This window comes from Bubalus bubalis, chromosome 21 (assembly GCF_019923935.1).
Source record: "Bubalus bubalis isolate 160015118507 breed Murrah chromosome 21, NDDB_SH_1, whole genome shotgun sequence".
Classification (NCBI taxonomy): Eukaryota; Metazoa; Chordata; class Mammalia; order Artiodactyla; family Bovidae; genus Bubalus; species Bubalus bubalis.
In genome coordinates, this window is record NC_059177.1 from 36415419 (window position 1) to 36430366 (window position 14948).

The 14948-nt window shown below is 42.2% G+C and overlaps 1 long non-coding RNA gene across 1 annotated transcript in view; it reads right to left on the reverse strand.

The window, feature by feature from the left end:
* LOC102400533 overlaps positions 1-14948 on the reverse strand; it is a 172687-nt gene that overhangs the window by 30423 nt on the left and 127316 nt on the right. Inside the window, exon 3 of the long non-coding RNA XR_006640448.1 lies at positions 3946-4092. This is a non-coding gene — a long non-coding RNA (uncharacterized LOC102400533). The remainder of the gene's footprint in view (positions 1-3945; positions 4093-14948) is intronic.

Genomic DNA, 14948 nt, shown 5'->3' on the forward strand with positions numbered 1-14948 from the left:
GACAGTTACCAATAAGCATTTACGATTGAGACAGTTTGCAAGAACTCTCAAAAGCCAAAATAGTCCTTGACATTTCATAAATATAAAAATCTGTTCTTTAATTTTCTTTTATTTTTACTTATTTTTATGTACAGAAAGTGAAAATGTAAAAGTGTTAGTCACTCAGTCGTGTCTGACTCTTTGCAACCCCTGAAACCCACCAGGCTCCTCTGTCCATGGGATCCTCCACACAAGAATGCTGGAGTGGGTAGCTATTCCCTTCTCCAGGGGATCTTCCCAACCCAGGGATTGAACCTGGGTCTCTTGCATTGCAGGCAAATTCTTTACTGTCTGAACCACCAAGGAAGCCATACATTCTCATCCTATAAACATACCTCACAAAACAATACTGCTAGGATGTAGATGTCATGGTTGCAAGGATTTTTGTCTATTCTGTTGATCACAAAGCAGCACCAATGCCTGGCCTAGAAGGTGCTAGACATTATCCATAGAATGTATGAATGATGGATGGTCCTCATGGCCATTGCTCTCCAACCTTGGAGCTTCCCCAGAGGTAATCTAATCTCTGGTTCTGATGTGTGCCTTTCCCTTCCTTTTTTTAAAAATACATTGGTTTTGTGTGTGTATGTGTGATAATATCATTTTTGGATTATACCATGCTTTATGAATTTTATAAGTTAAGGCTATGTCAAGCATTTTTGTTGGTCAGTATATAGAGAAGGTCTATCTTTTTTGCACTGTGTAACATTCCATGATATGGATTGTTACATTTCAGCCATCTCTAAATTTTTGATACCACAATTGATGGGGCAATGAGCATTCTTATGAATATGTATAAATGTTTCTTGATGGTAGGTATGTAAAAGGGACTTATTGACTCACAGGTGGTATACATTTTTAATGCTTCCAAAATGACCCTTCCAATTCAGTGTCATGAGCAAATGCTAACCTGCTTCTCCTTACCACTGCTATGATTGATATCAAATTTTGAAATTTTTGCCAAAATGATATGTGAAAAATGTCATTTAATTTGTATTCCTATCCATATTACTGGAGTTGGGCATCTAGCCATGTATTTGTTGCTTTAGTTAGGGTTTGATTCAAGCCTAGACTATACACCTGCAAAGTGCAAGTGTATAATCTAAAATAATTTAGTGGGTGGATGAAATCCGTCAACCCCCATCAAGGCACTTACTTATGGCCATGTTATTCACTATTGTGGTCTTCAGGACTATAGGAATCCCAAACAATCTCTGATTATATCTCTGCCTACATGCTTAGGGTATAAAGAAGTGATTTAAATAGGTCTTCAACATCCCAGGGGACAAGCAGAATTTTGACCTGTCTAGTGTATTGATACAAAACTAAATCATTTGGAAACTGGACTATTTGGCTTATCTATCTTTGCTACCAAAGTGGGATCTGAGTTCTGAAAAATATCCTGTACAGGGTATGAAATTACAACTAAATCTGCAATAAGCATCCAGTTTATATTCCTGCATGTTGGGTTCATTACCCAACCTGTTCCTGACCAACATTAAGGGCAGAGAGTCTGGGGGTGAACTGACCGACTTTCAATCCTGATCTTTGCTGGTTTGCAAACCAGGACGTGTTTGTGAACCTCTGTTCCTCTGTTTTATTTTCTATCAGAATAAGACTTACTTTGTAGAATCATCAAGAGAATTAACTGATTAATAAATTAATTGATCAATAAACACAGCACAGACCCTAGCATATACTAAATATTCAACAAAGATTATTATTATAATTATTAATAGGTTTAGTTTTGATTGGGTTAAAGATCAGGGTTTACACTGGACCTGAGAACGTATTCAAATTCTTTTCTGGTCCTCTACTGGGGAAGAAAATCACTGTAGTGGGCCCTTCATATTCATCTACAGATGTGTGCTCACTTTGTATAGAAGTCACATTGGCCTCAGATGTTGTTTTTATACATAGCTCCTTGCAGGTTTTTAGTCCTGAACATGCAAATGAGGACTATTTAACAGAAAGGCCCACCAGACTACTATGAGTTTTTACCTAGTGCATAAACTGATTCAAGTTTGTTCTGATCAGACTTTGGCCTCATGAGCCCTTGGCTGACATTTCTGTTTGAAACCTGACACCCTGCCAGAAAATTTCTTCAGTTTGAATGAAATGAAATGGGGAGCTTAATTCCAATAACAGATGGACCCAGCAGGGCCGGCAGTTGGTTCAGATTTTTATTGTCCCACGAGAACTTGGCCTCCTAGGCCGTGACTCCAGACCGCTACACGTTCACCTTGCATTCAGGATAGAATAACCAGAGGCTCACAGAGGGGACGTCTGGGTGGGATAAAGTCAAACCCCAGCTGCCTTTTTCCTTGGCTTCCTCAACGGTTCTTTGAGGTCCGATCACTCTTGGTCATGGGGATGAGACTAACTTAATACCAGGGCATATGCTGGTGCCATTTCAGAAATGCTGGAAAGATGCCATCCTTACCACACTCACTCTAGAATGAGCCTTCCAGGGAACTCCTTCTCTGAAAATTCTGAGATTAAGATGCAGCCCTCATTAGAATCTTCTTTCTAACCAGAAGTGAGCTGGGGAGAATGTTAAGCTATTGTTGTTGCATCAACCCATCATTTGTTCATTTATTTACTTACTCTCCACGTGTCTGTGAGGGCTTACCCAGCACTTGGCACTGTGCAGTGGATAGTGGTTAACAAGGCAGACACAGTCCTCGTGGTCCTTACATCCTACATCACCCAGTTACAAGGGGAGAAAGACACTGGACAGAGTGTGATGAATGTAAAGGAGTCACCAGGAAGGGCCCTGAGGGACTCTGGGTTTGGACTCTGGATTTGGCCTTGACTCTGCATGACCTGGATCATCACTCGCTCTGTATGAGCCTATGTGGTCATGGGACACCATCCTCGATGCTGCTCCCAATGACAGTTTTAGCTTCAATAAGGCACCAGGGCATGCAGCCAACTCAGAGCTCTGGAGTAATTTATAAAAGTCCCATTACAGTATCCCTCTTGGTGTCCCTGCCACAGGATCATGCTGTAGGTGAGTCCACATTATAATGATGGTTTTATGCATATTTCATCCTGGAGTATGGACAAGGAAATGGCAACCCACTCCAGTATTCTTGCTTGGGAAATCCCATGGACAGAAGAGCCTGGTGGGCTACAGTTCATGGGGTCACAAAGAGTCAGACACGATTGAGTGACTGAACAACACAGAAACACCCTGGAATAAACCAAACTCCAAGTTGAAACAGAGAGAGGAAGGAGAAGAAGGGGAAGAAATAGGGGAAGGGAAAGAGAGAGAGGAGAGAGGAGAGATGCTGAGTAAACAGGGATACAGGAAGAAGAGAGAGACAGGCAGAGTGTGATCCTACTGTTCTTTTTCTGGATGAATCTGTACCAAACACCCTTCCCCTGTCAGAGAGGAAAGTTGAGTATCTGACTCAGGGTACCTGGACTTCACCTACACTCCCCATCATTCGCCAGCCCTGACCTTGTCAAGTCATTGAACTTTTGTTGCTTCAGTTTCCGCATTTACAAAAAGACATTTAAATCACCACATCACATTCACTGGGTTATGTCACTTGAATGAGAATAAACAAGTCAATACCCATCCGCAGTGCTTTCAAAACATAAAAAATATGTTAAATACTAGTTGTCATTGTTACACATACACATTCAATACATGTATATGCAATGGATGTAAATGAGAGAATCTATACTTTTGAGTTGGCTTAGGGTCAAAGGGTAGACTGAGGCTGTGAAACCCGGGTCTCCCAGAAAGAATGGATTCAGGCATCCTTCTCCACTTCCTCATTCTCTTCCAAGTGTATTTCCATGGTGCCCCTAACTTTTCAGAGCACTCACACATCAGTCATTTCACTGTCTCGGTAGATTTGTTACCGAGTGACCAAAGGCACTCAAGTGACCCACCTCTTTTGTTCACAGACTTCCAAATGAATGTCACTTGACACGGCTGCATTGGTATCCTTGTGAGGCTGGGTAGTGGGGAGGACTGAATACATTGTGGGCTAGGAGACCTTCATTCCACATGTCAAGTCCTTTTAGACCGCTGAGCTCCTGATCTCGAGAGGAAAGATAAAGTGCAGTGTGAGGGCATGACGTCAGACTTAATACGGGAATCACTTATGACAGCCAAGCTTGCCAAGTCAAGAACAAAGTTCTGTTAAGTTTATAAATGGTTTCCTCTAACACACCCTAAAAAGATGCTTAACCTCTGGCCTCTAGTGCCCAGGGTACCACTATTCCTCCATGAAAGAGCAGCCTTCCTGGGGAGCTTCCGGAAAGCATGCATTTTCTGACATTTGCAAATGGCTCTTTGGGGACTGCTTCTCTACATCTAAATGTTCCAACTACAAAAAAATGAATTTCAAAACCATGTAGAAACAAAACATAACATCATCAGCATCTTGGTCATCAAAAGGGCAGTGGCCTGGAGCTGGAGGAGCTGAATTCAAATGCCAGCCCTATCACTTATTAACCCAATCATTCTGGACAGTATTTTTTATAGTCTCTGAGTCTCAGTTTCCTCATCTGAAAAATGGATATGATCTTCATCTTATAGGGTCATCATGAGGATTCAGTGAGACATTGCAGACAAAGTGGTTGGCACAGCCCTTGACGCATATCAGGTGCTTCATCAGTAGTGGTCACATTCACTGTTTTGTATATCCATTCATTTTAGGGAGGCATAATGAACATGGTATATAACTTAGACTCTTTTTCTGCTTTTCTAATATGTGACTTCATCACTGAGACCTGTCCTAATCACCCTATTTTAAATTGCAAACCTGTATCACAGCCTTCCTTCCCCATATACCTCTAACCACTCCCTTTCTTTCTTCACTACCCCAGTTTTTAGAGTACCATCACTTTCTTTTAAAAAAATTTTATTGAAGTATAGTTGAAACGACTACAATATTGCAATTAGCCTCCAATTAAAATGAATAAATTAATTTTAAAATAAAATAAAAATTGGAAAAAACAATTTTTATTGAAGTATAGTTGACTTATAATGTGTTAGTTTCTGCTATACAGCAAAGTGATTCAGTTATACATTATCTGTCTATCTATCCTTTCCATTTTCTTTTTCATTTTTTAATCTTAGAATATTGAATATAGTTTCCTCTGCTATTCAGTAGGACTTTGTTGTCTATTAATCCTATATGTAATAGTTTTCATCTGCTGGTCCAAAAGCCCCTCTCCTTACTTCCCCTACTGAGCAACCACAGTCTGATCTCTGTGTCTGTGAGTCTGTTTCTGTTTCATGAATAACTTCATTTGTGTCTTATTTTAGGTTCCACATATAAGTGATATCTTATATTTATCTTTCTCTTCCTGACTTACTTCACTTAGTATGATACTCTCTATGCCTAACCATGTTACTGCAAGTGGCATTATATCATTCTTTTTTATGGTTAAGTAATATTCTATTATATTTACCTATATCTCCAGTGTTCTTGCCTGGAGAATCCCAGGGACGGGGGAGCCTAGTGGGCTGCCGTCTGGGTCGCACAGAGTCGGACATGACTGAAGCGACTTAGCAGCAGCAGCAGCATATCTGTATCACATCTTCTTTATCCATTCATTTCTCAATGGACATTTACATTGTTTCCATGTCTTAGACATTGTGAATAGTGCTGCTATGAAAATAGGGTTGCATTTATTTTTTGAATTACAGCTTTGTCCAGATACGTGGCCAGGAATGAAATTGTTGGATCTTATGGCAACTATATTTTTAATTTTTTAAGGAATGTGGATACTGTTTTCCATGGTGGCTGCTCCAACTTATGTTCCCACCATCAGTGTAGAAGAGTTTCCTTTTCTCTATACCCTCTCCAGCACTTGTTATTTTAAGCACTATTACTTTTCTTGGTGATTAGATCTATTATTTATGGTTTGTCTCCTCCTGACAGAAACTAAGTCCCATAAGGACATAGAGCTTTGTCTGTAATACGATCATTCCTTGGTATCCCCAGAGAGTTGCTTCCAGGAGTCCCTTGGATACCAAGGTTGGTGGATACTAAGTTCCTTATATAGAATGGTATAGTACAATGAATACACGGTTGGCCCTCTGTGTCCCCTGATAAGAAGCTCGCAGGTATGGAGTGCTAACTGTATAGTCTTTGCAGCTGGAAAACATGGCACATAGTGCCCTGGAATCATTAGTTAGACCTGGTTCCAGTGCTGGGCTTGGCTTGTACTGGTGCTTGTGACCTTTAGCAAATTATTCTCGGTCTCAGTTTCCATTTGTGTAAGATAATGACAATGATTACAATCTCTCAGAATCAAAACAAGTAAATGAAATTGTATCTATAAAGCACTTGGCACAGGATCTGGGTCATAGAAGCTGTTTTTTAAAAATGTATTTTTAATTGAAGGATAATTGCTTTACAGTATTGTGTTGGTTTCTGCTATACCTCAACATGAATCGGCCATAGGTAGACATATGTCCCCTCCGTTTTGAACTTCCCTCCCACTTCTCACCCTATCCCACCCCTCTAGGTTGTCACAGAGCATCTGTTTGAGCTCCCTGAGTCATACAGCAAATTCCCACTGGCTATCTAATTTACATATAGTAGTGTATAGAACTTTCCCACCCCTCTAGGTTGTCACAGAGCATCTGTTTGAGCTCCCTGAGTCATACAGCAAATTCCCACTGGCTATCTAATTTACGTATAGTAGTGTATAGAACTTTTAAGTAAATGAAATCTACTAAAATGAAATTTTGAAGAGTTCTTGATACCCATGCTAGTGCAGACAGACAAGGGGTCATCCAGAGTGGTTCCTCAAAATAGTCACCCTGGTCTTATTCTGAAACTCCCTTCCCCAATAGTGCATAAGCAGACAATGATGTGAATTCTGCCCCCTCTATGTGACCCTCTAAGGGTCAACTGCCCCTAAACCTCAGATAGCATGATGGCCTATGGGGAAATTTGGAAATCATCACAGGTATTTGGCCCCACAATGCATATGGCTTGACTGGTGCTGAGATCAAAACAGTGTTGTCCCTTGAATCTGTCATTAGCAAAGAATAGACTTCCTATGGGCCTATTGTGTGAGGGGAGCCAAAATCACAGTTTCTGTCCTCAAGGAGCTTTTGACCCAAAACCTTCTCAAGAGAGGACCAAGGAGCACTGCGCCAATAGTCATCAGCAGATGTGTGTGCATGTGTGTGTGGATTGCTTCAGTGAAGGTTGGGAGTATGCAAGAAGCTGGGGGTTTCCAGCTCACTCTAGTGGGCAAAGCCAGCCTGCCATTATTTCCTAGAGGCCTTCTCTTCAGTGTGAAAAGTAAGGCTGATTGACATAATGGACGAAAATGAGGCTGGCAGTCCAGAGGACTGAGTTCAGGTTTCAACTCTGCTGTGTGTCTATGGGCAAGATATTGGGCCTCTCTGAAGATAATTATTAAGACAGCTGATGTTTGTTGCATGACCACTGTGAGCCAGTGACTCCAAATGTATCAGTCACGTATCTAGTCCTATATTCAGCCCTTTGTTTTACTCAGCGTGTTGAGTGAAGCCTCACACCAGGCACCATGAATGTAGCCTTGAACAAGATAGTTCAACCCCTTATATCTCACTGAATGTAAATACTGGTGGTGGAGACTGAGAGTGAGTAATCCATTACACATGTATTTAATCATTATTAATGATTTATTCACCTATTCAAACACCATGTGTTCAGTCTCACACTACTCAGTTGGTGAATTGTGGTCAGTGTTACAAAGGAGAAGTTTCCCGTGCTCTTTGTGAGGGTATACCCTAGGTGGAAGGGTGCCTGGACTGGTCGGAAAGCTCAGCCCTGACTTCCAAGGAGAAATGCCTTTTGAACCATAGCACTGAAGAATGAGTAAGAGTTAGTGTAGTCCCATTTTGCAGATGAAGAAACTGAGGCTCAGAAAGGTCACATAACTTGACCATAGAACACATTAGTTATTTGATGGACCCAGGATTTGAACTCTAGTTTTTCTAACTCTGAAATGAGTAGTTTATCAGGTTACTGTTTTTTTAGGCTGGGATATAGATCAAAATTTCTACTAAGAGTTCTATTAGAATGTATGTGCTAGGTTCCACTGAGAGATTCTGATTCAGTTGGTCCAGATAGAGCAAAGGCACAGTTCAGTTCAGTCACTCAGTCGTGTCTGACTCTGTGACCCCATGAACCACATGCAGCACACCAGGCCTCCCTGTCTATCACCAACTCCCGGAGTTTACCCAAACTTATGTCCATTAAGTTGGTGATGCCAGCCAACCATCTCATCCTCTGTCATCCAAGGAGGGGCAAAAGTAAGTTTGAAAGAGCATACCAATTGATTGGGATACATGACTCAAATCATCACTATCTAGTATTTCTGCCACAGTTCCCCAGAGCTCAGCGACACCATGATATCATGGAAGGAAATGCAGATGTGTGTCAGGCCCCTGCTGCACCACTAAGTCCCTGCTTGATCTGTGGTGACATCAGTACTCCAGCCCTCATGCACATGAGCGTCACCTGGAAAGCTTTCAGAATCTCTCCTATGCCCCACCTCCCAACAACAGCACCAGAATCTCAGGGGAAAGGACCTGGACAGAGGCATTTACTAGATGTTTCCTTGTGCTTTAGTACTAGACGACCTCAAAGATCCCTTCTGACTTGGAAAGCCTCTGCATCCATGACTCCCTCCTCTACCACTGCTTCCTGATGAATGAGGGGGACATTACAGAGGGTGTGTGTGTGTGGATGATGCCTTGCCAAGACCTGCTGCTCCACTCTAGCACTGTCTTTGCGAAAACAGTAACTTTTTTTTCCCTGACTGATTTATGTGAAGGTTGGAAAGCAGCTCCCAGAACAGGCTGTTCCTCCCCTCGGTACTATTAACATAAATATGTGCGCTGGGCCTTCAGCTCCAGCTTCTCTCTGGGTAAACGAGGCTTAAAGGGGCCCATGAAAGCCTGAAGAGAAACCAGAGGAGAGGAAGTGTCATTAGAGGCACAAGAATGAAAAGGGGAAAAGGACAGGACGTTGCTAAGAGACAATGTCAAGCTGGGCCATGGGATTAACAGCCGGTATCAAAGCAAGTCCTTCTTAATGGTGTTTCTCCAGTAGGGCCTTTTCCCCACGCTGGCGGAGGGTGAGATTATCAAAGCAATTCCATTCCAAATCAGGCGTAAAAGACCCCTTTCTTTCTTGGTAGGACCAAAATATTAGGTGAAAATTCAGTGATTTAGGTATCTGTATCTTCCAGATTGGGGAAAAGCGAAAACCGATTCTTTACTGTGGAACTACTCAGACCCTCTAACCTGTGAATGAGCGCTGAGAAGAACTGAGAGGTAGATGTCTCTTGCAGCCCACACTGAAATTATTTGCCACTATGTATTCAGATGGCGTGAATGCCCTCTAAGATACGTTTGAGAGACCCTAAAAAAAAGTTAAAAGAAAAAACCAACTCTGGTGGTAGCTAATGCTACTGTACTAAATGTTTTACATGAATTACTTCTTTTAATCTAAGCAACACACTCTGGGTTAAGTACTTCTGTGTCCCTTTTTGCACAGGTGGAAAAATTAAGGGATTGAGAAGTTAAGTACTTGCCCAAGATGACCCAGCTAATGGGGAATGGAAGGAACTTGGGTTCTGGAGTTAAAATGATCTGGATTCAAATCCTGGTTCTGCCATTTACTGGATGGACATCTTTGGACAAGTTACTTGATCTCTCTGAGCTTTGATTTCCTTATGTGCAAGTTAGAGAGAATAAAATGTACCTTGTAGAGTTACTCTGATTAGAAACATATATAAAGCACATAGCTGCTGCTGCTGCTGCTAAGTCGCTTCAGTCATGTCTGACTCTGTGCGATCCCATAGACGGCAGCCCACCAGGCTCTCCCGTTCCTGGGATTCTCTAGGCAAGAATACTGGAGTGGGTTGCCATTTCCTCCTCCAATGCATGAAAGTGAAAAGGGAAAGTGAAGTCGCTCAGTCATGTCCGACTCTTAGCGACCCCATGGACTGCAACCTACCAGGCTCCTCCATCCATGGGATTTTCCAGGCAAGAGTACTGGAGTGGGTGTCCCATAAATGGCTATACATATCATCATCATCTTATATTTAATGTTCAAAAAGGGAGTTTATCTACAATGAAGTCCCACCTCACACCAGTCAGTGTGCCCATCATCAAAAAGTCTACAAATAACAAATGCTGGAGAGGATGTAGAAAAAAGGGAACCCTCCTACACTGTTGGTATGAATGTAAATTGGAGCAGTCACTGTTGAGAACACTATGGAGTTCCTTAAAAAACTAAAAATAGAGTTACCATACAATCCTGTAGTCCCACTCCAGGGCATATACCCAGAGAAAACTCTAATTTTTAAAAATACATGCACCTCAATGTTCACTGCAATGCTATTCACAGTAGCCAAGACATGACAGCAACCTAATGTCCATTGACAGATACATGAATAAAGAAGATGTGAGATATATATATATATATATATATATATATGGAATATTACTCAGCCACGATAAAGAATGAGATAATGTCATTTGCAGCAACAAGTATGGACCTAGAGATTATCATACACTAAATGAAATAAGTGAGAAAGAAAAAGATAAATATCATAGATACCACTAATATGCACAATCTAACTATGACACAAATGTATTTATGAAGCAGAAACATACTCATCAACATAGAAAACAAACTTTTGATTACCAGGGGGGAAGAGGGTGGGGGAGGGATAAATTAGGATTTGGGGATTAGCACATACAAACTACTATATATAAAACAGGTAAACAAGGTTCCACTGTATAGCATACTCAATATCCTGTGATAAACCATAATGGAAAAGAATATAAAAAAGGATATACAGTTATATAGGAGAAGGCAATGGCACCCCACTCCAGTACTCTTGCCTGGAAAATCCCATGGATGGAGGAGCCTGGTAGGTTGCAGTCCATGGGGTCACTAAGAGTCGGACATGACTGAGCAACTTCACTTTCCCTTTTCACTTTCATGCATTGGAGGAGGAAATGGCAACCCACTCCAGTATTCTTGCCTGGAGAATCTCAGGGACGGGGGAGCCTGGTGGGCCGCCGTCTATGGGGTCGCACAGAGTTGGACACGACTGAAGCGACTTAGCAGCAGCAGCATACAGTTATATGTGTAAGTGCTTCAGGGCTTCCCTAGTGGCTCAGATCATAAAGAATCTGCCTGCTATGTGGGAGACCTGGGTTCAACCCCTGTGTTGGGAAGATCCCCTGGAGGAGGGCATGGCAACCCACTCCAGTATTCTTGCCTGGAGACTCCTCATGGATAGAGGAGCCTGGCAGGGTACAGTCCGTGAGGTTGCAAAGAGTCAGACATGACTGAGTGACTCAGCACACACATAACTGGTTGACTTTGCTGTACATTAGAAATCAATGCAACATTGTAAATCAACTGTACTTCAGTTTTTTCTTTAAAGGAGTTTATAAGTGGAGTCTGGGAAAAAATGTGCATTTTAGTTGAATCAAGGGAAATAAGCAGTAGGACCTGACCTGTGACAGTGTGGATAAATGATAAAGGTCTCCAAAGAAATGTGAAATATTCCTACTATTCTTCAGGCTGAACTTGCTTATTCTTAATCACCAGCTGGCTACAGAGCATCATCCAGTTATAAGAGGGGAAGGTGGCACGTTTTGGGCCCTTGTGAAGTGTGGCTCTTCTAGAAAGCAGATGGAGCAGGACCACTTCTGACCTGTTCTGCAGTCAGGTACCTAGGCCCCAGGCCTGGGGTCTGTAGGTCTGTGATGGCCCCTGGGAGTGTATATCTTATGGGCCTTTCAGCTCATGCTGATGCCTGCTTTTAAAATCACTGGACTTCATAACTCCAGGAAAGCTTGGAAAACTTTGCAGATGAGTTATGCAGCAGGGACTCAACCTGGTAATTATTTTTGGAACCCAGAGAGTTTATGTCCCTTCCTTGCACAAGCACCCAACAGCTTTCAAACATCTTAACATCAGAGGGACACGTTTTGCTTGTGCTTTGCGGTTGGCACAGTGGCCTGGGTGGGTGGTTTATGGAGCGATTACAGCCCAAGCTGGGGCACCAGGCAGGCCTAACACATGACGGTAGAAAACCACAGAGCATCATGGTGTTTTGAGGAGTTCCTGTCTGTGCCATCACATTCATGACACAAGTGAGAAGCCAGGCTGGAAAAGTAAAATCCTGCCTTACATTTTAGTAATTGTCTATGAGACAATGGGAAATAAAAACAAAGCATTTCAGTTCTTGTGTTTTGACATGTTTTTCTTTTATTGAATAGTATGCAAGTGAGTAGCATGTTAATGTTATTCAGTCTCTAAGATGTGTCTAACTCTTGCAACCCCATGGACTGCAGCACACCAGGCTCCCCTGTCCTTCACTGTCTCCCAGAGTTTGCTCCAATTCATGTTCATTCAGTTGGTGATGCTGTCTAATCATCTCATCCTTTGCTGCCCCTCCTTCCTTTGCCTTCAGTTTTTCCCAGCATCAGGGTCTTTTCCAATTAGTCAGCTCTTTGTATCAGGTGGCCAAGGTATTGGAGCTTCAGCTTCAGCATCAGTTCTTCCAATAAATATTCAGGGTTGATTTCCTTTAGGATTGACTGGTTTAATCGCCTTGCAGTCCGAAGGACTCTCAAGAGTCCTTTCCAGCACCACAATTCGGAAACATCAATCCTTCGGCACATGTTAATATCTGGCTTTAAATTAACCTTAATTTTTCTATCAACTACATGTAAAACTCATGGGAAGACATATTTTAAGTTTTTGTTAAAGTGATGTTTTTGAGCCTCTTAAGCATTTACATTAGCCTTTTCTCTCTTGGAGAAGGAAATGGCAACCCAGTCCAGTATTCTTGCCTGGAAAATCCCATGGACGGAGAAGCCTGGTAGGCTACAGTCCATGGGGTCGCAAAGAGTCAGACACGACTGAGCGACTTTACTACTTCTTTTCTACCTTTAAGAAAAAAGTAACTAACCTTGGCTGCAGTTACCAGCTTATAGTCTTAACATACTGATGCATTTCATATTTGGAAATGAAATTCTTTGTTAAAATGTCAATGTAATAGGGACTTCCCTGGTGGTCCAGTGTCTAAGACCTCACCTCCCAATTCAGGGTGTTTGGGTTTGATCCCTGGCTGGGGAGCTAAGATCCCACATACCTGTTCGACAAAAAATCAAAACATAAAATAGAAACAGTATTGTAACAATTCAATAAGGACTTTAAAAATGATCTACATCAAAAAAAAAAAAAAAAAGAACAAAATCACTGTAATAAAGCATGTCCTGATCTTAGTTCTGCCTTTTTCTAGCTGTGGAATCACAACAGATTCTTAAATTTTCTGAATTTCAGTTTCTTTATCTCTTGTTTAGAAATTCTGACAGTACCCGTTATAAGGGGTTACTAGGAGTGTTAAGAGAACTCATATCAAGTACTAGTAAAAGATTTTGTAGTAAAATCTTAGTTAACAGTAGTTGGCATTATCATTATTTTGTCCCAATTCAGCTTACTTATTATCTGTATGACCGTGGACAGGTAACTAGGCCTCTGTGAGCCTCATTTTCCTCACTGGTGGTACAGGAATAATCCCATCTACTCATGGTGCTGTTGTAAATATTAAATGAGGGACTATTACCTGTGAAACACCTAGTAACATGCCTGACCTACCTTAAATAGTTCATGAATGCTGGCTAATGTCATTTACAAGACTGATGGGTCTTCTCTGTATTTGGATCTTTTACATCATTTATTCATTCAGAAACACATATCAGAACACCTGGTACAAAGGCACTTGACATAAATGCTTCTTCATGCATTTGGCTGCTATTAAAAGGCAGTGCCATGCAGGTATGAATGATGTCACCTCTTTCTCTTCAGAAGGAGGACATCCCACTATGAAGTAGAGTTGGGAGGCAGGTGCTGGGAAGCAGTAACAGCCCTCCATCAAGGCCCACAGTCCATCTACTTACGGGGTGATGTCAGGGAAAACTTAACATCATCTTCCATAGGTTTCAGTCTCTCCCTGGTGGCTGCTCTCTGCCGCCATACACTGTGCTGGCTACTGAGGATGGAGTGATACGCTTACAGGTGTGATCTCCGCCCTCAAGGAGGTAACAGATAAGAGAAAGGAATCCCATTTCTTGGGGTGACAGACTTGAAGTGAGGAAGTATATTCAGCAAAGGCCCAGAGTAGTGAGAGCGAAGATGGCAAGCTAAAAGAACTGAAACAAAGGAAGTGTGGCTGAAACGTCAAAGGAGAGAGGAACGTGGAGAGACATGAGTTTAGAGGCAGCAGTCTGGGTCTGCCATGGAAGGCCTCCAAAGCCATGATAGGGACATGTTAAGGACATTGGGAGCCCACTGAAAGGTTTTGAGCAAGAGGTGATCAGACTTGGGATTTAAAAAATTAGTGTGGCTTCCCAGTATTTGAAAAAGTGTGTGTGTGGAGTAGGGTGTGGGAGGGACATTTAATTTTTTTAATGCCTAATGTCATAGTAATTGCTCCATCTTCTTGGGGTGGACCCAAGGCAGCAGGAGAGATAGGGGAGCAGGGGTGTGATGCCAACATGGTCACTCTTCACTGCGCATCTTGATGTATAGGATGTGATGCTAATAAAAAGATGGTGCTCATGACTTCTGTGGTTGGCAGTGTTCTGAGATGGCCACAAATAGTCCCTGCCTCCCACTCTTCACACCCTATGCAGTCCCCTCCTCTGGGGTGTGGGCTAGGTCTGGTGATTCCCTACAAACAAATAGAATACAGCAGAAGTAGTGGGATGTTGCTGCCATGGCTGAGTGACAAAAGACTATGACTTTGTTATGCTGTGGCTCTCCCCCTGGTTTGCTCTGATGTGGCTTCCTATGTGAGCTTGTGGGTAGAACTGAGGGCTGTCTGCAGTGCTCAACCAGTGA